Below are 23988 nucleotides of genomic sequence, written 5' to 3'. Positions count from 1 at the left end.
GTGTTGTTGTTCTTCTTTCGGCTTTTCCTGGTTAGGGGTCACCACAGCGGAACTCCGGTCCGATAATGATTGGAAGTAGATTTTTATGGCACCAAGGTGCCAGCTCGATGCCCAACCATCATTGAAGGCACACCCATTCATACATGTCTTTCAAATGAAGGGGTCTTGTGTGATTTCCAAAAATTGTTCGGTGTCTGTTGAAACTTAATCTTCATAACCTGCTGCATTCTTCATTTCTTTAAACTGATTGCTGCCATAAGTCCACTTTCTTGACATTACTATGTTTGGTGGAAGGCATGATTCTTTATGCAGTAATATTTCTGAAGTGCTCTTAATAGTACAGGACAGGAACAATATTATCCCTTCAATCTCCTCTAATTACCCAGAAAAGAAAATCGGACAAAAAACTGGCTTGATACTCATTCATGTAACTAACTTGGTCTGATATACTATGTGAGTTATTGCTCTGAAAGAGAGTGTTTCTTTTGCCCTTCATAAAGTCTAAACTAGAATAGAGTAAATTAAATATTTATTTTGTTGAACAATTTGTAATTGATACAAGAATTACAAACATAGTTAGCACATCTCATTGTATATGTTTTTCTCTTTCATGTAAAACATTCCTGCCTAAGGTTCTACTACATCAAGTAACTTCTGACCCACCCAGCATACGTAATCAGCCTAAAAAGATCAAGATCCATCTCTGTGAACCAGCCAACCACAGTAAACAAAAGGTACCCCCCAGCACCCAATGTGGGTAATTTTGCCATCTTTACTTACATATGCTAACTCATATGTTGTGCATTACAATGGGAAAAAGAAAGACTTCTAGAAAGGAAAACTGGGTAACAGAACAGACTATGAACTCAGTCTAACTGACAGAAAAAAAAAAAACAGTTAGGGAAAGGTCACATTATGGAAATGGGACTGCATTGATAACATTTGACGTGTTAGACATAGACTACCCCTGAGATTTTATATATATATATATATATATATATATATATATATATATATATATATATTGTTTTTTTTTCTTTTTTTTTTTTTGCAGAGATCCTACGTTTACAAACTACCAAAAATGTACAGCACAAACAATTCTACAAAACAATGCATTCAAAGCTAGTGATGATAAAAATAATTAAAAAATTGCTGTTTAAAATTAACATGCAAACACCAGTATAAAGTTACTTACCTGGAAAAAGCTAACCTTTGGAACAGTGTTAGCTCACCCCCCCCCCCCCCCCCCGTCCGTCCGTCTAAACAGAGGTTATTTAAATCCCTGTAGAACCCATCATTTTAAAATCCCTAGTGCACCAGGACCCAGTAGGATACAATATGAACATACAGCATGTTATTTTTTCCTAAAATGTCTGTTAAATGTTGTTTGTTAAGTTAATAAGCATTTGCAACTAGAAAAGTGTTAAAAATATATTTGTAGAGTTTGTTGTAATCCATTATGCTCGTAACTGCTCTATGAAAGCAGAAAAGCCGGTACAAAGCTGAATGAACTAACATATGTGGCGCTAGAAAACAAGCTAAAAACTTAGTTATTTAATTCCATTGCTGTCCCTTCAAGGACATATACTATCAGGGATTGAGTAGAAACAATGTTGCTTAGAATTCTGGCTGACTGAGAATTCTATGTTTAAAGTGAGTGCATTTGAGTAGAAACAATGTTGCTTAGAATGTTGGCTGACTGACAATTCTGTTTAAAGCGAGTGCATTTTGATGTCTGTAATCATGCTGGCTGCTTTAACTGATAGTGTACAGGATGCTTCAGAGTGTTAACTAACTAGGTTATCCCTTCTTTAGGTTCTCTGCCCCATATTCCCACTGAAAGGGCTTGCTTCCATCAAAAACCCTGTGCCTGTTAGCGAATACACTCGGAAGACTAAGACTGCCTGCCCAATTACTCTTGAATCACTTTAAGGTCATTATTGGCGTTTCTTTTCTCCTGTGTGCTTTATCAAAGTCTAACTGGGTCTGAAAGCACTATAAAATAACCTCAACTTCCTCTCTAACTGGAACCTTGCTTATAAACTGGTTTTTAAGACACACATTTAAAGCCCTCTCTAGTATTGTACCTTATAAAGAAAAGTATGCTTATTAGCTTTAAAAGGACTTGGCATACTCCATAATTGTATGCTGTGCTAAAAGGCTTTACCTGCAAAACTTACTAGTGTGAGTAGTTAATTCTAAGTGGCTTACACTGTTGAAAACGCTAATTTCTGTGTTTAAAACATTAAGTGACTAAAGCCAAACATACATTTACCCGAAAAGAATTAAAAAATTGCTGTTTAAAATTAACAGGCAACCACCAGTATAAAGTTACCTACCTGGAAAAAGCTAACCTTTGGAACAGTGTTGGCCCTGCTCCGCTCGCCCTCGCTTCGCGCCCCTCCTTGCCTCCAATTCCCACCTGCCCCAGTACTGCTAAATTTATTACACCTAACCTCTCCCTTTATCCATATACCCAATCACAGCCTCATACCACTTACTCTACCTTTCTGCTTAATCACCAGTCCCTCCTCTAACACACTTTAATCCCTTACTTTTTGTTCCTCTTCATCTGCTACGCTAATAGTTTACTACACAACCACTTGCTTGCTAATATATTTAACACTCTGTTTATTCACTATCTTAAATATAACAATGATAACATCCAAATCTTTCTCATCCCTCTACCTATTTATAATGCTCTATGTACCATACCACCTTACTGTGTATGAACATGAACACCACTCACACCTTATATGCCCAATACCCCAAACATCCACCACTCTTGCTTTTAAGAAACCAGACCATTTTAACTACACAACCTCTATCTTAGCCAACCCCTCCAAATACCATAACCCTCTCAGACCTAGCTATATCAGCCAAAAATCTAGGTGGTATCCAAGGCTTATCAGTAAAATACTGAAACTAATAACCAAGCTGAATTCCAAACTAATTTAAGATGGTGATATCCATCCTAACCCTGGCCCATCCACACCAGAGATTTCCCACCTAAACCCTATCAACACTACACCTCCTGACACTGGCTCTAAGGTGAATAAGCCTGCCCACTATTCTTTGCTATATAAGTATCCAAACTCCTTTGTTAACCTGCCATCTTAACATCTGAAGCCTAAATAATAAAATCCACTACCTCCATGCACTGTTAGCCGACCAAGCCCTGGATATTATCTGCCTTACCGAAACCTGGTTAAAACCAGCAACTAAAGACACTGAAATAACTCCCCCAGGTTATAACATCCTCAGGTTAGACAGGAAATCCAAGAAAAGTGGTGGGGTGGCTGTATTATTTAAGTCTAACCTCACAGTCACTAGTGACACCCAACAGCCTCCGCAGGTAAACAACACTGAAATTCTCATCACTAAGATGCAAATAAATAAAAATAAAAGTAGATATATTGTCTGCATCTATATTCCCCCTGGAAATAATGATAGCACCCTAGAACATATATTACACTGGCTAGCCTGCAACTTTCCCCAAGAAATCATTATCTTAGGTGACTTCAACATTGAGTGGAACACTTGTTCTTCCGAGGCCCCTAGCAACCACTTAAATCTCCATGGGGTTTACTCAAACCATATCCTCCCCCACTAGGTATGGCAAAAATAAAGACAAAAGTCGTATCCTAGATTGGATCCTGATTAATGGTGACCCACAGGTGCACCACTTAGGCACACTACCTGATGACCTCAGTGATCATTGCCTCATCTACATTATCAAATTCAAAGCTGAGTTCACCCATCAACACACCTATAAGGTGACAAGAAACAGAAAAAACTTTAACATAGATAATTTTCTGCAAGACCTAAAAGCTATCAACTGGTCTGAACTTAAAAGACTGTCACTAGATGAGGCTGTGGCCTTGTTTAGCACTAAATTGATAAACATCCTTAACTCCCATGCCCCTACTCATACCATCCATGCCAATACTCAAATTGCTCCATGACTAACTAAACTTACAAAATCCAAAATGTCCAATAGGAATAAGGCCGAGTCCACTTGGCATAATACTAGAGACCCTATAGATCTAATCAGATACTGTCAAACAAGGAATGACACTAAAAAATCTATCATAGCAGACAAAAAACACTACTACACCCACCTACAACAAAAGCATCAAAATAAACCCCAAAAGTTCTGGGCTGGAATAAATAACCTCCTCCACCCATGTCATACTACCACTCCCACCCCATCAGTTGCTCTCGACAAAACACCAGTGGTTATTGCGAACACATTTAATAGCGTCTTTACAGAAACTATCCAGGCACTAGCCACCCAACTAATGACTACCAAGCCTAACCCCCTCACCCAGTCCCCCCCAGCCACACTGAAAATAACAAATCGGACAGCTCAAAGCCTCCTGTAACCCACTTCTCCTTTAGCTTCCAACCTGTCTCTACTACCCTTATACAAACCCTTCTCAAAAAACTTAAATCCACTTCCCTAGCAGCAGATCACCTACCAGCTGTATTCCTGCAACTAGCTGCTCATGTCATCACTATCCCAGTCTCTACCCTCATTAATAGATCAATTTCTGAGGCAACCATTCCATCCATCTGGAAAATTTCACATGTAATACCCCTACACAAAGGAATTGTCCAACTATAGGCCCATAGCCATTCTCTCACCTCTAGCAAAACTTTTGGAAAAGTGTGTCCACATACAACTTATGGACTACCTCAACCACAATAAACTTCTCACAGAGTCCCAGCACAGTTATAGACCACACCATAGCACCACATCAGCCCTCTTATTGTTCACCAATGTCATCAATCTTAATTGCAACAACTACATGCTATCATCTGCTCTCTTTCTGGACAAGGCCTTTGATATGGTCAACCATCATCTTCTGCTTAATACATTGAAAGCTGTCTTCCTGGATCATCACTCTCTGCAGTGGTTTCAGTCCTATCTATGGGGCAGACAGCAGGCTGTCTTATGGCAGGACAAACTGTCATCACATCTCCCAGTCACCTTAGGAGTCCCTCAGGGCTCCATTCTTGGTCCCCTCCTCTTCTCTCTCTTCATAAATGACCTTCATATTACTATCCCAAAGGCGCAATGTGTTCAATATGCCGATGAGTCCACATTGATTTGCTCTTCCACCTCACCAGCCAATCTGATAACACTAACCCAGAATACTTTTAACAGTATAGAAAACTGGCTAACTGATCGACAACTTCTCTTGAATCCCAACAAAACCAAACTGCTGCTTTTGTCTCCTCTCTTGAATCCCAACACAACCAAGCTGCTGCTTTTGTCTCCCACCTCTAGATCCACTCTTCCTTTATTTACTATTAAGTCTAACAATGGTGCAATCATCTCTCCTGATAACCAAACTAAGCTCCTTGGAGTCATCATAGATACTAACCACAAATTTGATGCACACATAGACCATACAATTAAGTCTATCAACAAAAAAATAGTTGTTGTGTCTTTTGGCTTTTCCCAGTTAGGAGTCGCCACAGCGGAACTTCGATCCGCTAATGATTGGCAGTAGATTTTTACATGCCGAGTTTCCAGCTCTGACACACAACCTTCAACGAAGGTACGCCCATTCATGCATGTCTCCACACAGAAGACACTTTAGCTGAGAATCGAACAGGACAACATCTTACTGTGAGGCGACAACGCTACCGCAGTCAACAAAAAAATAGGATCCCTCTATAAGGTTTTTTCTTTTCTTAGCTAGTAGACCATCAGCAAACAGATACTCCACCCATCTGATGTGTTATACCTTACTGTACAGGTATGCCTGCTGAGCTTAACATTTATCTATACTGTTGTTGCCCCAATGTGCTCTAAATTTGTGTGCTGATCCTATTTCTTCTCTCACTTTATTAACATTCGGCATATGTATTAGTGTTCCTACTGTGGTGAACTATCTGACATATTGTATCTAGCTCCTTTGATCTCTTTGAATATTATTATACTGTTACTACTATTATTAATTTTATTATTGTGGAGCTTTTCTCCCTAGGAATCTGCTGAAAATGGACATGTATCCAGTTGGACTATCCCGGTCAACAAATGTAAAATAAAATAAAAAATAAATAAATAAAAATGGACTCAACAAAATCAGTGTTAAAAGGCTGTCTTAAAAAGTTCACCATTAGGATAAAAAAAAAAATATATATATATATATATATGTTGAGATCTTGGAAAGATTGAAAATTCCATGAAAACAACACACTGAAAATAAAATACATTTGTCATTTAGTCCAACAGGCTTAAAATAACATACAAGGTGAAGAATCTAAGACTATCTTATATAAATGAGATGCTTTTCCCACCAGACACAAGTTGGGAATACAGCAGGATGTGGACAATGGACTGTTCATAGGCATGGTGAGTCAGTAGGCCATATGCCATGTGCATCTCAAGAAAGTGCTGCAGGCATTCATATGGATTCATAGGTTCATAGGTAGGTACTAGGCTATTGGCCCAAGGGCCTTAGTAAGCCTAGCCAACAAACTTCCCTGACTTACTCCACCCAAGAAAGTTAATTTCTTGTGCCACTGTCGAGCAAAGCCACAGAAGTGATCCCTGGAGTGTATTTCTTATTTCTCATCCACTTAGCAAGATTTTTCTTGAAGAGTGCTAATGAAGAACTTTGCTTGACATAAATGGGTAGCTTGTTTAAGAGTATGGGAAGTCTCTGGGGCAGGAATCGATCCCTCCGGCATGTCCTGTTTATTGTGGTGACAAGGTTTAGGTCCCTAGAGCATGTAGCTTGGAGGGATTAGGGTTTCTTTAGGTGTAGCATGTCCTACAGCTCTGGGTTTAACATAGCTTTATATGTTAGGCAGAGAACTCCTCAGAGTAGGCGATATGCTACAGAGTAAAGCTGGAGTTTTTTGAGACGGTCAATGTAGGGCATCTGTTTGAGGCCAGTAATCCTCTTCTGTGAGGTACCTCTGTGGCCTTTCCAGCTGCTGCAGATGTCTTGTGAGGTACATTCCAAAAGGGGCGTTGTACTCTATAATGGGACTAATGAGTGCCGAATAGAGGGGAACAATGACCTCTTTTTTCCTGGATGAGAACCCTTTTGTGATGAGGTGTGCCACATGGAAGGATTTCCTGACCACTAGAAAGAAAGCAGCCAGTGGTTCATAGTCACTTTTTGATGAGCATGTGCAGCGTGCACATAAGGGTTATAAAAAGTGAACCTAGACCTTTCTATTCACTTGGCAATCTGCAAAGATACTTGCTTTCTCTACCAGCTTAGCTCTCTCTTATTAAGAGGTATATATTTAGGTTACTCCAAAACCTGGTGCACTGTGTGGCTCTCAACCTCTGAGAACTGGAAGAAGAGGAAGAAGGCATAAGTAAAACCTAACCCATCAGGGATTTTGCTGAGCAGGAAATCTTGGACAGGCTTAGAGTTGATGGGCTTTGGCGATTTTGTATTGGCCTCAGATGGGGATTGGGGAATGTGTATCCTTCCTATACCTGCGCACACCAAGCTATGTATAGTCATCAGTGTATTTACCATGGTGACACATGGGTATAGCAGTTCCTAGACACTCACTGATCCACATGTGCCAAGACTATCTATTTCCCACTGTCACCTCAGGACTGAGTCTGCACCATGCATGCCTTCTATAGATTGACATGCTTTCCTGAAATGCTTGATGCAATAGATTATGCCCATGCTGCTATTAGGACTTCATCTGGACCACTGGGGGAGTGGTATCAGAACAGAAAGGACTACTCTTCTGTCAACTGCTCTTGTCTCAAACATGACTTCTGGGTGAATACTGCCTGTTACTGATGTCCAAAATGTCACTCAGATTTGGAAGATGTCCTACACAGTGTCCCCAAAGGATAGTGTGTATGATGGTCCCATAGACTGAGACAAGTACTGGCATGTGAGTTTGATGCTGAGCTGCTCTGATATTGGGATCTACTGAATACAGCAGAACATCTTGATATTGAGCTAGAAGTGCTGTGGGACCTAGACCTTGACTGAGAGGTTCTACCACATGTTTCTGACAAGGCCTGGTTGCTTTCTTGTTAGTGGAATCCATATGAATGCCTGCAGTAATTTTGAGATGCACATGGTGTATGGCCTACTGATCCACCACACACATGAACAGTCCATTGTCCACATTCTGCTGTATTCCCAGTGTCTGATAAGTCTTCACAAGTGCACATATGGATGCTGACATGCATGCTTTGTGTACAACCATACTGTGCAATAGAATATCCAGGGTATTGTCCCTGACCACCACCATTTACATGTATTCCTCACATATACCCTACTGTACTCTAGTCACTTCTACCTGACTCTCATTGGCAACCAAGGCCTTGCATGTCTATGGAGCTACCTGTGAAATATATCTTTACCTGGAACCTCTATGTACAGATGTTACAGTGGGTACCACTACCTTTGAAAGGATAGCCCCTTCATAAAGAGGCTCATGCTGTGCACAGGAATCAGGTCACTGCCTTATAGACTTTTCTACATGCTGTGGGGTGGGGGACTCATCCAGGACATTTTGCAACTGTGTGCCAGTGTTCTCAGGCTGTGTTGTGAGTAGGAGGGCTATGGTATCATCATCATCATGTCTTTCTGCAGTCAACATTAGCCTGTTGTGCTGAAACATGGGATATGATTGTTTCTGGTGCTGTCAATGTGAAAAAAATGTGTCAAGATGTGGTTACTGTGACCTGAGACAAGTATGATTTTACATAAAGGTATGATGTGCACACTTACCATGCAGTGTCTGTAGAGTTTGTGACACAATTGATGTTGGAGTGCCAGATTAAATATGTAAAGGTTAAATCCCCTGCCCTCAAATAACTACTCAACCCTTACACTAACATCTGAGTCCTCAACACCTCAAATAAATCCTTACAAATTTCCAGATGTAACAATACTGCTGGTGACTCTTTACTCCAACTATATTTCCAAAATTTGAGACACCATCCCACAATCTATGTAAAAACTGACTTTGCTCTTGTTCCACCCCTGGCTAACTCTTAAGCTTCCTACCTTCCTTATTTCATAATTCATACTCCATCCACTTAATGCCCAACTTATGGAACACAAATCATCTGACATCTACTGTTCTTCCACTTGCAAATTTCCTACCTTAACCCTACCTTTCCCCACCCACCCCCTAATACCTTTTTCATCCACTCTCCCCTCCTTCAGCCTTTCTCTATCTACCCACCTCTCTTTTTCCTGCTCACCATCCCTACATCAACTTCTACTAATCAAACTAAATCCTACTCTCTCCTATTATTTCCTGGAAATATTTTTACTCTTATCCACCTATGTTAGTTGCTGTTCTGCAGTCTTCACTTTGCCTTAAACCTATTTACATGCTCTGTTCATTAATGTAAACTTTTCAGTTTCAAAGCTTAACTCAGCATATTAATATACAAGATGCTTTGATTCCTCAATACATAAAATTATCTATCCTTTAACCCAGGTGAAATCTGGATTTATAATGTATGTCCTTTCTATGGATATTCCCAATGTAAATTTTTGTATTACTATTACTGTTTTTCTCTTGTATGTCTTTGTATATTTTGTATTGCCTTGTCTATATTGCAATGCTGTATACTTGCATCACTGTTGTATTTTTATTTATGCATGGATGTTAGCTATTCTGGAGCTTTTCTCCTAGGGCTTCCTCTGAAAATGGGATTCCCTCCTAGTCAGACATACCAGTAAACAAATGTTGAATAAATAAATGTACACAGGCAGCATGACAATTAAATCTCAGCATAATTTAATAAAACCAGCTGTACATTAATTGTTCATACTGTCTAACTGAGGTTGTTTCAGGGGTCTGAAAGTACCACTGTCTACATCATCTCTGATTATTACCAAACATGCTCCTCTGTATCAGTTATTATCCTTTAGAGAGAGAGAGAGAACGTAGCCCTCATCTGTGGAAAGGCTGAAGTATGGAAGGACCACCACTATTTTTGCTATGGACAATTGCATTCTGCCTAGCATTTGTCCTGATATGTCCTACGATGTCATTCTCTCTCTTCCTGCATTGTAACAAGGTGCAGTTCCTTCCTCCTGCAGCATGTTTTCAGTCACAACTTGATTCCATGCGTTACCTCTCTCTGTCTGTTTTGTACCACCCTCTTCCAAAAAGACATTATCCTCAGAGCATCCATGAAGATGTGATTCTGCTCAGGACAGAAGTTAATTTCATCTGTCTTATTCCCTGCTACTGCAACATTTTCTAACCTACAAGTACATTAGTAAAACAATTATACCTTCTTTCATATATGTAACTGCAAGCAATTACTGGTCATGCTTGTTACTGCATAAAGTATCATCAGCACAGTGAAGCAGTTATTCTGAGTTCAGAGTTTACATTTTCTTTGTGACAGTGTCCATGTTATGCATTCATTTGCTGCTATAGTAAAATGTATGGCTATAAATGTTTATTGTAAGAGTGTAGCACAGTAACTAATTTCTCATGTATGTCATTGCTTAGTTAAGGGAAGGCAGCCTGTAGTGTCCTCCTGGGCATTTCCCATTGCCAGAGACCAATACCTGTTGTACGGTACTTCACAGGTGTAGATGACACTGAAAATGGCAACTTATATATTCCAAACTCTTAGGTGCAAGGACACAAGTATTGCAATATTTCATGGCATAACAGTAAATCAGAAGCTATTCCTAAAGCTATTTTAGCTTTATGATTAAAAATATTTTGGTATTATGAAGTTAATAATTTTATCACTTTATTATTTTTTCCTTTATTTGTTGTTCTGGTTTAGCTTTATGAAATTATTTTTGTATGTCAACTATTTTTTATCGCATTCGTTCATTTTATTATAAAACCATTTTCCCATTTTTTTCTCTAATGTAAATTTTTAAAGTGTCCCATAGATTGCTAACTTCTTTGTTATTAAATGAGAGGAAATCATCAACTTGCTCTAAAAGGTATTTTTTAATCCTTTTAATTTTGTCATACATGTAGGGATCTTATTTATCAACTGGAAATTTCTAGGTTCTATTTTTATACTGCAGCATGATCTGATGGTGGACAAGGTATAGTTTCAAAAACATCTATTTTATTATTAATGTCCAAAACCATACAGTATATACTACACACACACACACACACACACTATATATATATATATATATATATATATATATATATATATATATATATATGTGTGTGTGTGTGTGTAATATATATAATATATATAATATATACTATTAGTTATATATATATATATATATATATATATATATATATATATATATATATATATTATAACAATAGGACTTTCCACTTCATGTGCATATGAATGAACATGAAAAAGGGAGTTGTTTTCTGTAGATAAAGTTAAATCTTTTTTATTGTTATTGATTAGCTACTTATTTAACTCCTTAGTCAAAGCTGGAATTCTAATAGTTGTCTCACAACTAGTGTTTATTTTTCTTAGTGATACAATTAAAATATCCTGGTATCAGACTACCTTTCCATGTACTTCATTCCATATGCTTTAGGAAAAAGTCAATATACACAACTATGCCATTTCACCAAAAAAAAAAAACGACATATGTTAGCTAATAGAAGCAAATTAATCAATAAAAAAAGCTAAAATACTGTAATAAATCCAGGGACAAAATGTAGAACTGAAATAGGAGGAATGCTTTTAATTTTATGAGAAAATAAATAGTGATAATACCCATGTAAATGACAATAGACTAAATGAATATTTAAAGAAAAATGTTACTATGAAGTTAAAAGAAAAACAGAGAAAATATTGAAAAAAATATCTTTAAAAGAGATTTAGGTAATCACAAATAAGAAATAAGACCAGTAAAGCTCTAGGATTAGATGGATTATCTGCAGAAATCTATAAGTTATTACCAAATAAAATTTAATTGTTGGGGGATGTTTTTGAACTAATACAACACTGTAAAATCCCCTCCTCATGGAAATATACCCTAATTTATCAAATTTAGCAAGGAAAAGAAAGAGTTAGTTAACTCTTATGGGCTCATTTCATTATTAAATGTTGATTATATCATTTTTACATGAATATTATCTAATAGATTGAGAGAAATTGTAGATATTCTTATAAGTAAAGGTCAAACTGGCTTTATTGCAAATAGACTAATATTTCATAATATTAGAAGAGTAATTACAGTAACAGATCTAGCTAACAACTAGAGAAAGAAACTAGCTTTTATTACTTTAGATATTGAAAAAGCATTTATAGGTTAATAGGATCACAGGAGATTACTAGGCTACTGGCCTCTTGCTAGAGGTGAATTCACTCACTTTGACAGTATGTATCATGTCATTGAGCCATTTAACTATTCACTGTGTGGCATAGTGGTTTATGCTCAGGTCAGCTGAAAGAGTTTCTTTAATATCTAAGTGGAGAATTGTTTGCAAATGCTTTGGCCAGGTCAAGGTAGGCAGTATGCACAGTTCTTCCATCATCCATGGCCTTGGTGACCTTCTTGAAGTCAAGCAGGTTTAACAGACATGATCTACCCTTAACAAATTCAATCTGGGCTGGGCCCATATTCTGGAGAATAGTTATGTCCTTGTTGATAAGGTCCATGATGATTCTTTCCATGGCCTTAAAGATGAGGTTAGTCAGACTTATGGGTCTATAATTCCGTGGTTCAGTTGATGGCCTCCCTTTATGCAGAGGGATGACTGTTGCTGTCCACCATTCTGATGGAACATAGTCTGTCTGTAGGCTGTGGTTAAATAGGAATCCAAGTGGGTCTACTAGGTCATGTTTTAAGTTATTTAAAAGGCAACCTAGCATGTTGTCAGGGCCCATTGATGCAGTGTATTTAGCCTTAGAAAGTACAGATATGACCTGCTCTTTTGAGAATAGGCTGAGGAGTGGTGGCAGGTATACTTTGGAGAAGGTCAGGAGGGACAGGGAGGTAAAGTTTTATCCAAATCTGTCAGCTAGCAAGTTGTTTATTTCCTACAGTTGAGTGTGGGTGGAGCCATTCACAATCAGCTCTGCTCATTGCTTGGTATTCCCTTAAAATATCAGAGGTAGTTAAAAATGCTTTTATGTTTTCCTTGGCTAGGGATTGTATTTTTGCTTCATAATTTGCTTTTGAGGACTTGATGACTAGATCTCTGATTGGTTTGTTTAAACTAGTGAAGGGTTTCTTCAACTGAGCCTCTTCCTGCTTATTTTGGACATTAGTTTCTTTCTTTTGTTTAGCTTGTTTATACCAGGGGTCCACCAGGGTGGCTTGTTTTCTGGCAAGACCTGGGTTTAATCAGGTCCAGTACTGTAGATTCTCTACAACTGCTTAAGTAGCTATACAGGGCATTGTTGTACTCCTCTGAATATAATTCTGTGTTTTCTGGGTTCAGTGTAGCTTTGAAGTTTCTTATTGGGTCCCTTAGTAGGAGGTAATTTGTTTTGGAGAAATTCCTTAGAATGCTTGAGCTTGATGGGGTGCCTGGCTTTATTTATTTCAAAGGAGACTGTTTTGTGGTCTGATCTTACCAAAGAGGACATTACATGGGGGGAGGAGTGCAAAGCTGCCCATGTTAGTGAGCACTATGTCCAGGATATTTCAGCCCCTAGTGGTGTGCCAACCAGCTGTTGGCATTGACAAAGTCCAAGAACCCCTGAGCCTGCATGCTAGTACTCAAGCATGTTCCCCAGTCAATGGTAGTACAGTTAAAATCACCCACGAGTAAGGTATTGAGTTGCATGTTGAGTGACTTCAGTAAGTCCAGGTACAGGGTATGTTATTTCTGGTTCATGGTGGGGGACATATAGCTAGTGATGATATGGTAGGGGATTTTGCCTATGATTGTTTAGACATGGAGTAGCTGGAGACAATCACACTGTCTGATCAGTCTTGAGATGTACTTATTCTTATGAAGATGGATGCACCTCTTCCTTTGATTCTTTCGTTGATGAGTTGGTGGTATAAACATATGGAAGGAGTTGTAGTCTTGCAAGGCTGGGCTGTTTCCCATGGCTTTGAACCAAGTCTCGGTGACTGCACAGATGTCAGCATATTCCAAGGTGAGGAGTACTTCTAGGGAGTGTAGTTTCTTGTTTAGTCTTCTAGCATTCAGCAACAGCACCTTGAGCTTATCAAGAGAAGATTTTGTTACTTTGGAAGATACATTGGCACTACCTAAAAAACACACTATAGGGGTGGCTAAATCCTTTGCCAGTATCCAAAATCCTATAGGAGTCAAGTGCAGACCATCTCTGTAAAAACTGTGTGACCCATCAATCATGTCCTCCCATGGTCACAAATATTGAATCCCCTTGGACTGACATCTAAAGCTAAGCCAATTGGTAAAGTCAGTCATTTTTGTTTGTACTGTGGCATCTTCCTTAGTGAACATAGTGTGCTACTCAAGGCTAGGCTCAATTGCCTGTGACACATAATCTGAGAGATCCATCATATCTTTCTTATAGTCAACAAAAGTACATCTCAGGTCATTCACACCCCATATGGACTATGAAAGAGTCATACTGGTTACGTGTGGCTAAGTGACTTGAGTGGTTGTGTGATCTGACAGATCCTGGGACATGATAGGTAGCTAACCATAACCTTCTCCTTATCTAGCCTGGTGAGGTGGACATCATTTGTCTCACTATGGAGTCTCCTAAGACCAGCATGTTAGGTTTGGTAGTGTTTTGCCTTATAAAATTGTTTGCTGAGACACTGGTATTTGTATTATGTGTTGTGGTTGTTTACTTTGTTGTGTATATGTGGTTTCTGAAGGCAGTATTTGGGAGGCCTCTGAAATTTTGGTAATTTACTAGTGAGTACCTCCACATATGCGGCTTTGTCAAATCCTTATTTATTTATTTCCATTTGCTTACTGGGATAGTCAGACTGGGCCATTGTAGGCCCATTTTCAATGGTGGCCCATGGAGAAAATACAGTGTTCTAATAGCAACATAAGATGAAAGAGAGTAACAGATGTTTTATCAAAAAATACAACAAAATAAAAAATGTTAACATTACTAATATCAGTTACAATAGTAGAGATACACGGTTAGTAAATACTAAGAAATTGACATTTATAAATACAATCGATTAACTTGAAGGATTATTCTATTAGCAAAAAGGTATGAATTAGGCTTGGTGAAAGAGAATGGAAAGTAAGACAAGAGTCCAGTTTAAAAAGAAAAGAGCAGCGGTTAGAAAAAGTGGAGTAGACAGGTCAATAGATATTAATGCTGGCAATAGTAGGAAACCAGAATGAGAAAAGAGGGAAAAGAAACGATTAGACTTATGAAAGGTGTTAGGGTACAGGTAGTGTGGAGTAGCTCAGTAGTTAGTCTGGTCTAGAGCAAGGGCAGATCCATGTGTGTTTGAGGTGTTCCCTAAGTAGTTGTTGGAATTTACATGTGCTATTAGTACTGAGAATATGTTGAGGAATATCGTTCCATATCTTGGCAATTTTATTAAAGTACAGGGCATCCTCTTATATGTTGTTTGACCTGCTGACCTTCACGAGCAATTTATTTGATTACCTAAAAGTTCTACTACTTGAGTAGGGTTGAACGAGTTTACTAATGGATAGACAGTTATTGGGGTGTAGCAGGGTGGAGTGAGTTAGCGCCAGTTGATTGTAGGTTAGTAGGTTAGGGAGTTCTAACCAGTTGAGATGGAGAAGTATATTTCAGTGATGGCTCCTAGCAGGTTGGTTGGCAGCAAATCCAGCTACTTTGTAGTAACATGATTCTAGTTTAGCTAAGTCACAATTTCTTAGATTGGTGAAAATAGATGAGGCATATAAGAGACTGGATAGCAGGTGAGCTCTGCTAATGGCTGTAAGAAAGGGCTTTATTCTATATAAGGAGCCAAGTTTTAAGTGCACTTTCCTGATGACTAAAGTCTAAGTGTTTATTGAATTTAAGGTCCTTGTCTATGATGACTCCTAGTAGCTTTGTAGAATCAACTGGCTCAATATAGGTATTACTGGATGAGTAAATAGTAAAAGAACTAATGTCTGAAAATGTTCTACTATTGGAGAAAATCATCAGTTCAGTTTTAGATGAGTTGAGTATAAGTTGAGCCTGGCTGAGATAGCTTTCTACATCGAGGAAGGATTGCTGTGTTTTATAAAGAAGAGATGGTAGTCTTGGAGCTGAGCAAATGAGAGAAGAGTTGTCTGCATATTGAATTAAGTTGGCATGTTGAGTGGCAGTGTGTAGTCTATTTGTGAAAATGGTAAAGACGAGGGGGCCAAGTATAGACCCTTGAGGTACACCTACAGAGATCGGAAGTGAGGAAGATAGTTCATTTTGCCATCTGACCACCTGTTGTCAGTTGTGTAGATTGCTGATGAACCAGGAGAAGGTTGAGTGAGAGAGGTTAAGAGAGGCTAATTCATGGATGAGCTTTTTATGAGACAGTGTCAAAGGTCTTAGATAAGTCAAGGAATATAGTGGATATGAGCGACCCATGTTCCTCTGTTGGTTCACCATGTCTGTGAAACTAATTAGAGCAGTTGTATTGTGTTTTAGGCGGAATCCATGTTGGGTAGAGGAGTGGAGAGGAGATCATTTTTCAGGAGATGATTTAGAAATTGTGTATGAATACATTTTTCAAGTATTTTAGCTAATAGGGAGAGTAGGGCTATGGGCCTATAGTTGGTAAAATCTGTAGATGTACCACCATTCTGGAGGGGGATAACATGGGATACTTTCCAAAGTGATGGCACATAATGCTCAGTAATAGATTGATTTTTATAATGGAGATAGGGTAAAAGACGGCACTAGCAGCAAGTTTAAGGTGTTTGATGGGTAGTAGAGGAAGGCTGAAATTGGACATTTTAAGTTTGGAAAGAAGTTTTCTAATATAGTGGGGTTTGGACTGGCTGGAGTGTAAAAGAGTCTGGTTTACTATCAAAGTTTGTGGGTAGAGATAACAACAAGTTATTATTGTCCTTAACAAGTGATAAAATGGAATTTACAAAGTGATTATTGAATTGAGTGGTTATGTTGTCTGGTGAGTTAGTTAGATTTGGAGTAGGGGTAGAGGCTTGGCCTGGTTTTAGGCATATTTATTATGGGGCGTATTTAGTGTAGGGAGTAGTATGTGTGTGTGTGTGTGTGTGTGTGTGTGTGTGTGTGTGTGTGTGTGTGTGTGTGTGTGTGCTGACAACCTGTTCAATTTGTCTGTGAGAATCTTGCCTCCATTTTCATACCATAACTACATCTCTAACATATTGTACTTCTTTGTTCAAAGTTAAGTGGTTGTCAGTATACCTGAGACAATTAATACATTGCCTCAGGATGTGCATGTCCTTCAGGATGGCTAGAGAGATGGTAAGAAACTGCCCATCCATGACATCGGGTTCTTACTATAGGTTTTATCAGGGAAAGGAATGGATTGATTAGACTTGACTGTGCTGGTAGCACAGATACTATGAGCGAGAACTATACTTTGTGCAGACTAAGGTTAACCAACAGAGTGATGTTGCTCAGTCCGTAACTTAGTTGCTCCTAGAGCAGTAGGGTGCTGGGTATGGTTTCAGTGATAATTATTCCAAGAACATTTTATCTTCAAGGTCTTTGTGTCTATACAGCACACTGCTAACCATTGCTCCACTGAGGACAGAGCAAGGCGTATATACAGGCACAAAAGAGCAAGTGTTAAGCTAACTACCAATCAGGAAAGCACACAATAAGTCTTCCACCAGCAATCCCAAACTCATATAGATTTTGATCAGCAGACTTCTGCTACAAGAGTGCAGAAAAAAAAAAACTTCTTAATGTAAACTGGTTGGTTTAGAGCCCAAGTGTAAGAAGATCACACAATCTTGGCACAGCAACCCTGAAACTATCTGATACAATGTTGCAAGTATTAAAGCAGCAGTATAACAGTACAGGTTTTTATTTAATTTTTTTATGTAATGTGCAGCAAGTACAACAAATATCACAGGAAACTAATAAAATGCACACTTATCAATAGAAATGCAAAATAATTATTATTTTCATCTTTTTTTAACAGAGGACTGCCTTAGATATAACCAGATTCAGTGGAACTCTCTGTTGTAGTCATCAAATGATGAGCAATTCTGAGCAATTAAGCCAAAACCCATGCAAACGTGAAGCTTATAAAAGGCAAAAAGGAACAGGTTTTAAGCTAGCTGATTCAGTTATTTGGAAATTTTTATTCAGAACATTAATAGAATATAGATTTCCAGAATGTTTTGTAGATTTAAAGATCTTTATGTAGGCTCTAGAGTATTTGTAAAAATATGTAAATTTATTTCACATGAAATTAAACTTCTTAAAGGTACAAGGCAGAGATGTCCATTATTTCCATTACTATTTGTTTTAATAATAGAACCATTTGCTAATAGAACTAAATATAGCAAAAATATATTGTTTTTAAGCTTAACAATGATTTTCAATCTAAAATACAGTTATTTGCTGATATCTTATCAGTAGGTGATAACAATAAGTCAGTTCTTTAAATTGATAAGGAATTAGATTGGTTTAAATTTTAATGCTTATTAATCGTAATAAATTTGAAGCTATTTTAATTAATCAAACTGTAGATGAAAATATAAAAAATATAATTTTGATTGGTGTAAAATATTAAATACTTACAAATAAATATTTAATCAGATGCTAATCTAATTATTAACTCTAACTTTTTCAGTATTTTTGGTGAAATTAAATCTTTAATTCAACAATAGAATACATATTCCTTTATTTTTGATGAAAGACTGAGGTTGATAAAAATGGTTGCTTTACCTAAGATACTGTATATATTACAATCAAATGCTAGGTTTCCTAATAAAACGCTGATAAAATTGGAAAAAATTGTTAATTTTGTTTTTGTGGCACCCAAGAAAACCAATAATTGTATATAAAAACCACATAAGTAAATGAGAACATGCAGAGATAACTTTTCCAGATTTAGAATCCTAATCCTTGGCCACAATTTTAAGTATAATCACACTTTATTTAAGTCCTCAATTAGATAAGTAAATGGAAGAGTTTACACAAACAAATAATAAATAATTATATGGATATGATTTGTTTTATGTAAAGTTGAAATTATAAATAATACATTTTTATGGTTATTAAAACATATATAGATGGAAATATAAAAGTAGTTCAAGTTATATAATGGATATATCGCAATACCAAATCTTTTTAAAAACTATAATTTTCCCATTACTTAAAAACTGGAAGTTTACATTATTCCCAATTGCAAATACACCAATATTCACAGAATGTCAAAATATTAACATGTTACTACTTAAAAATAAAAATATAATACTGTGGTATGATTTGCCCTAATATTAACAATGAACCTTTATCTAAACAATTATGAGAAAATATAGTATGGATAATGCACATTGACATTACATAAAATACCTGAAAAATGTAAAGGTCAGTTGTAATACATGTATGATAATGAAACACATAATTTTACTCAAATGTTTGAATACTTAATATTTTTTATTCAAGTGAATACTACATTTAAAGGGGGTCTCTCTAAATCCTATAAAATTATAATTAACAATAAAAATAACCTTGCTAATAGATTTTGGGATTGTATTGAACCAATAGAAGCAGAAAGGTTTATCTAATAAAAGAAACATAATTTTGATATTAAAATCTAAATATTTAACATTCAGAAGTTTATAATGCAATTTTTTCACATGGAAATATAGTTAGAGAAGTTTCATTACATCATTCCAAATATCAAAATTTGGCAAGTTAGAAATTTCTAAATGCTGCAGATGTGGTAAAATAACAAAAGCAGATTGGATACATATATTTTTGGATTGTGGAAAAGTTGATAAGTATTGCAAGGCTATAATTTTTTAAGACAATATAGACATATGCATGTGACCATAAAAGAGCAACCTCCATCCACATCCCTTTTCCTCATTTTTATTCATGGGGTTTGGGTGTCACTTCAACAGTGACAATCTAGAGCCAAGGTTTACACCACTGGGTGGCTAGCCATGCTGTTGTAGTTCTTCCACACCAAATAAGCGCATGTACTCGCACATATTAACAATTTAGTGTCCAGTCCACCTACTGCATATCTTTGGAATGTGGGAGGAAACTGGAGCACCCACAGGATACCCACATGAACACAGGGAGAAAGATCTGAGGAAGGGTTCTTTGGAACCTGAAAGTGCTTATCTTTTTACCTGCAGATGTTTTATTAGTTGTTTTATTAAAGTTTGTTTTATGCCCTATGGCCTGGTGACAGCAGTTTCCTTTTGTTTTTACATAGTATTTATATATATATATATATATATATATATATATATATATATATATATATATATATATATATATGGGTCTACGTTAAATAAACAAATGCTTAAAATCTTGAGTACAACATACTCGAACACTTTTAAGTGAATGTTTATTTAACAGACCTCTCAAAATGTCAAAAAACACAATCTTGAAATGTTTTGTTTGGCCACCTACCCCTCCCAAGTGCTACATGACATGAATCCAAATAACAGAAGGTACATACAGATAATAACAAAAAATAAATAAATAAATAAAAAAAAAAGGGAAAACATACTGTAACATTGCAATAAGGGGGGCAAGACCCTCTGCACCCCCCACACTCCCTACTTAAATATATGAACTCCAAGACCGCACTTCAGTGCAGAAAAGAGAAATTCTCCCATTCTGCACTGTACGGCACTGTTAGCACTAGCTTACATGACGTATTACATCACATACATCAGTGCTGGCCAAACGAAATATTTCAAAACTCCATTTTCCGATGTTCTGAGCAGTCGATTAAATAAACGTTCACTTAAAAGTGTTCGAGTATGTTGTACTCGACATTTTAAGCGTTTGTTTATTTAACATAGACCCTATATATATATATATATATATATATATATATATATATATATATATATATATATATATATATATATATATATATATATATATATATATATATATATATATATATATATATATATATAAACCTGCCATTGAAAATGCAGGGGCAAGCCCCTATTTACCCCCATACCCCCTCATATATATATATATATATATATATATATATAGATATGTATATAGATATATATATATAAATATATATGTATATATATATATATATATATATATATGTATATATATATATATATATATATATATATATATATCTATAATACACATGCACACATAAACATATGCACACACACACACACACACACACACACGCACACACACACACACACACACACACACACACACACACACACACACACACACACACACACACACACACACACACAAGTGCTACTAGAGTTGAATGATGATATGATGATGACTGGAGAGGAAACATGGCAAGTGCATCATACAGCAGACGGTGAAGGAAAACATTAACAAGGACCATTAAACGGAAAAGATTTTCAAAATTAATTTAGAAAACAATGCAGTCATTTACTAAAAGCCTCAATTACAGTGAGAAAAAAAAATCCTTAAGGTGGTTACACAAGTAAATGGCTGTATGTAAGCTGCCTTGCTGAATGGCATCTTAACTTGTTTGAAGAAGCGGCTTTGTGATGACAATAAAACAACTGATTAATTACTTTTAGAGACCACATCTAACATCATTCAACCATTCATCCAGTGTCCATGGCAAAGAAGTGAAGGCTGTCATTGATTTAATAAGGTACAAGCGAGCAACAAACTAGGCCCATTTGTGACATTTATTGAACATATACCGTGTTTGCTTTGGGGCTAACTGGTAGTAACTGTTATACCTTTTGCTGGATGTCTTTCGGAGGGGTGAAGAAGCAAAGGCTGTCATTTGTTTATTGAGATCGGACTTACTATATCCACAGAGACATTGTTTAATTTTTGTTTTCATGTTCTTTAACTGTGTAATTTGACTCCTAATACTGTGGTGCGCTCTCCTGAGTTGGGTTATAATTGGAGGCTGGCACCAGGTTTGTTAGAAAATGAAGGGACATATTGAATTAGTATTATTTGTCAGCTAACGTTTTGTACTTTATTTAATAAATTGTACTAACACGAATGGTTATTAATCAGGGACGTGTATATGAGGCTCACATGAAGCTCATGATTATTACATTATTAAATTTAACATTGGACGTTTATTAATATTTAAGTGTTTTGGGGCTTCAAGTGAACTGTTGCTATATTTGTTTGAGGCATTTAAGTACGCATTTAATTGAGAGTGGTGAAGTAAATTGTTTCATTTGCCTCATTTATGTTCCTATAGAAAGTAAAAAAACTGAAGGGATTTATAAATTACAGGGTTGATGCTGTTCAATATTGTCTGTAAGTGGGTTCCTTCTACTATATATGTATGACAACTTTTGAGTGGAAACTATTAATATAAATAACTTTGGTTTGTTTACAGGATATTTGTAATAATAGTGGCATACATTTAAAGTGTTAATTATTGGGCCACTATTTGAGGGCTAACAGACATTATAGGGATCTAACACCATTTCCTTGTTGGCTACTGACCCATTTTAGTTAGGCATGTTAGAGTTATAATAAAACCTACCCTTTGGATATAACTCTATCCCGCTATAGAGTCCAAGACACTTATTAGTTTTCTCTGGACAATCATTCCTTCTTGGCTCTCCACATACACTACGACCATCCTACAATGCTCTACACATCTACAACTGCTATTACTCCATTTTCCCTACTAATCTCTCTCTCCTGTCTTACCCATCTCACACTATTTACTAACCCTTACCATACTACTCTCACACACTCCACAACATCATACCACCCTCCTCACTCCCCTTCTTACTCATCCATCTCTCATGAACTGTTCTACTCCAACCCAAGACACCTATTTAAACCTAAGCTACTCCCCTCCCCACCTCCCCTCCACTCATCTCTCACACTTCACACCAAAAAATCACTAGTCTCACACAACCTATTCTACCCATCCCAACTACATTTCCTCACTCTACTCCTCCACCATACCCGTTACTCACTTGCCAGTGCCATCCACCCTAACCCCGGACCCACCTCTATCACTAATGTCACTAAACCCTCCTCTTTACCAAAAAAATCCAAGTCCATTCACCTCATTACACTTAATGCACAAAGTCTTAGAAACAAAATCCCTAACCTCCATGCTTGGCTCTCCCATAACCACCCTGACATAACTGCCATTTCTGAAACCTGGCTCAAATCCTACATAAAAGATAACAAAATCTTACCACCTGGTTACCAAATCATTCGCAATGACAGAGCCCACAAAAAAGGAGGTGGAGTAGCTATAATCTACCCCTCCTCCCATATCATAACCCCCTACACCAATAAAATGCCAACATTTGCCAATGCTGAAATTGCAATTGGCTTTCTAAAAATAAACAACCATAAATCCATTTGTATCACTACCCTCTATATTCGCCCTGGCGATAACATTAAAACACTTGAGAACATCCTATCCTGGTTCTCCTCTCACATAAATAATGACACCTGCATCCTGGGTGACACCAACATCAACTGGGCCATTTTAAACTCTGATGCCCCATCCCACACTATCAACCTGTACAAATTCTCCAAACTAATTGATTCACCAACCAGACCAAATAAAGATGGTATCTCTGGAACCATCATTGACTGGATCCTAACAACTCACCCAAGTCTTATCACCTCTGCAGGAATTATACCAGATCCTCTCAGTGATCACTTACCTGGCTTTGCTGACTGGCTCCTGTCTCCGCTGCAAAAACAACACCATTACATTCAAACCTGCAACCTCTCCTCTTTCAACTCTCAAACCTTCTCACAATGCCTAAAGCTCACTGACTGGTCCCTGCTAAAAACCATTCCACTAGATGATGCCGTATCCTATTTTAGCCACTCATTCCTGATCCTCCTCAACCAACAAGCCCCTCCAGAACCAAATCCATCAAAACCAATTCCTGCCCATGGCTATCAAATGAAACTAAACTTGCCATGCAACATAGGGACAAAAAATGGAAACAATATCAAAAACA

This window comes from Protopterus annectens, chromosome 1.part0 (genome assembly GCF_019279795.1).
Source record: "Protopterus annectens isolate FY-2018-M chromosome 1.part0, PAN1.0, whole genome shotgun sequence".
Lineage (NCBI taxonomy): Eukaryota > Metazoa > Chordata > Ceratodontiformes > Protopteridae > Protopterus > Protopterus annectens.
The sequence above is the reverse complement of the archived record's forward strand: the minus strand, read 5'-3'. Positions refer to the sequence as shown.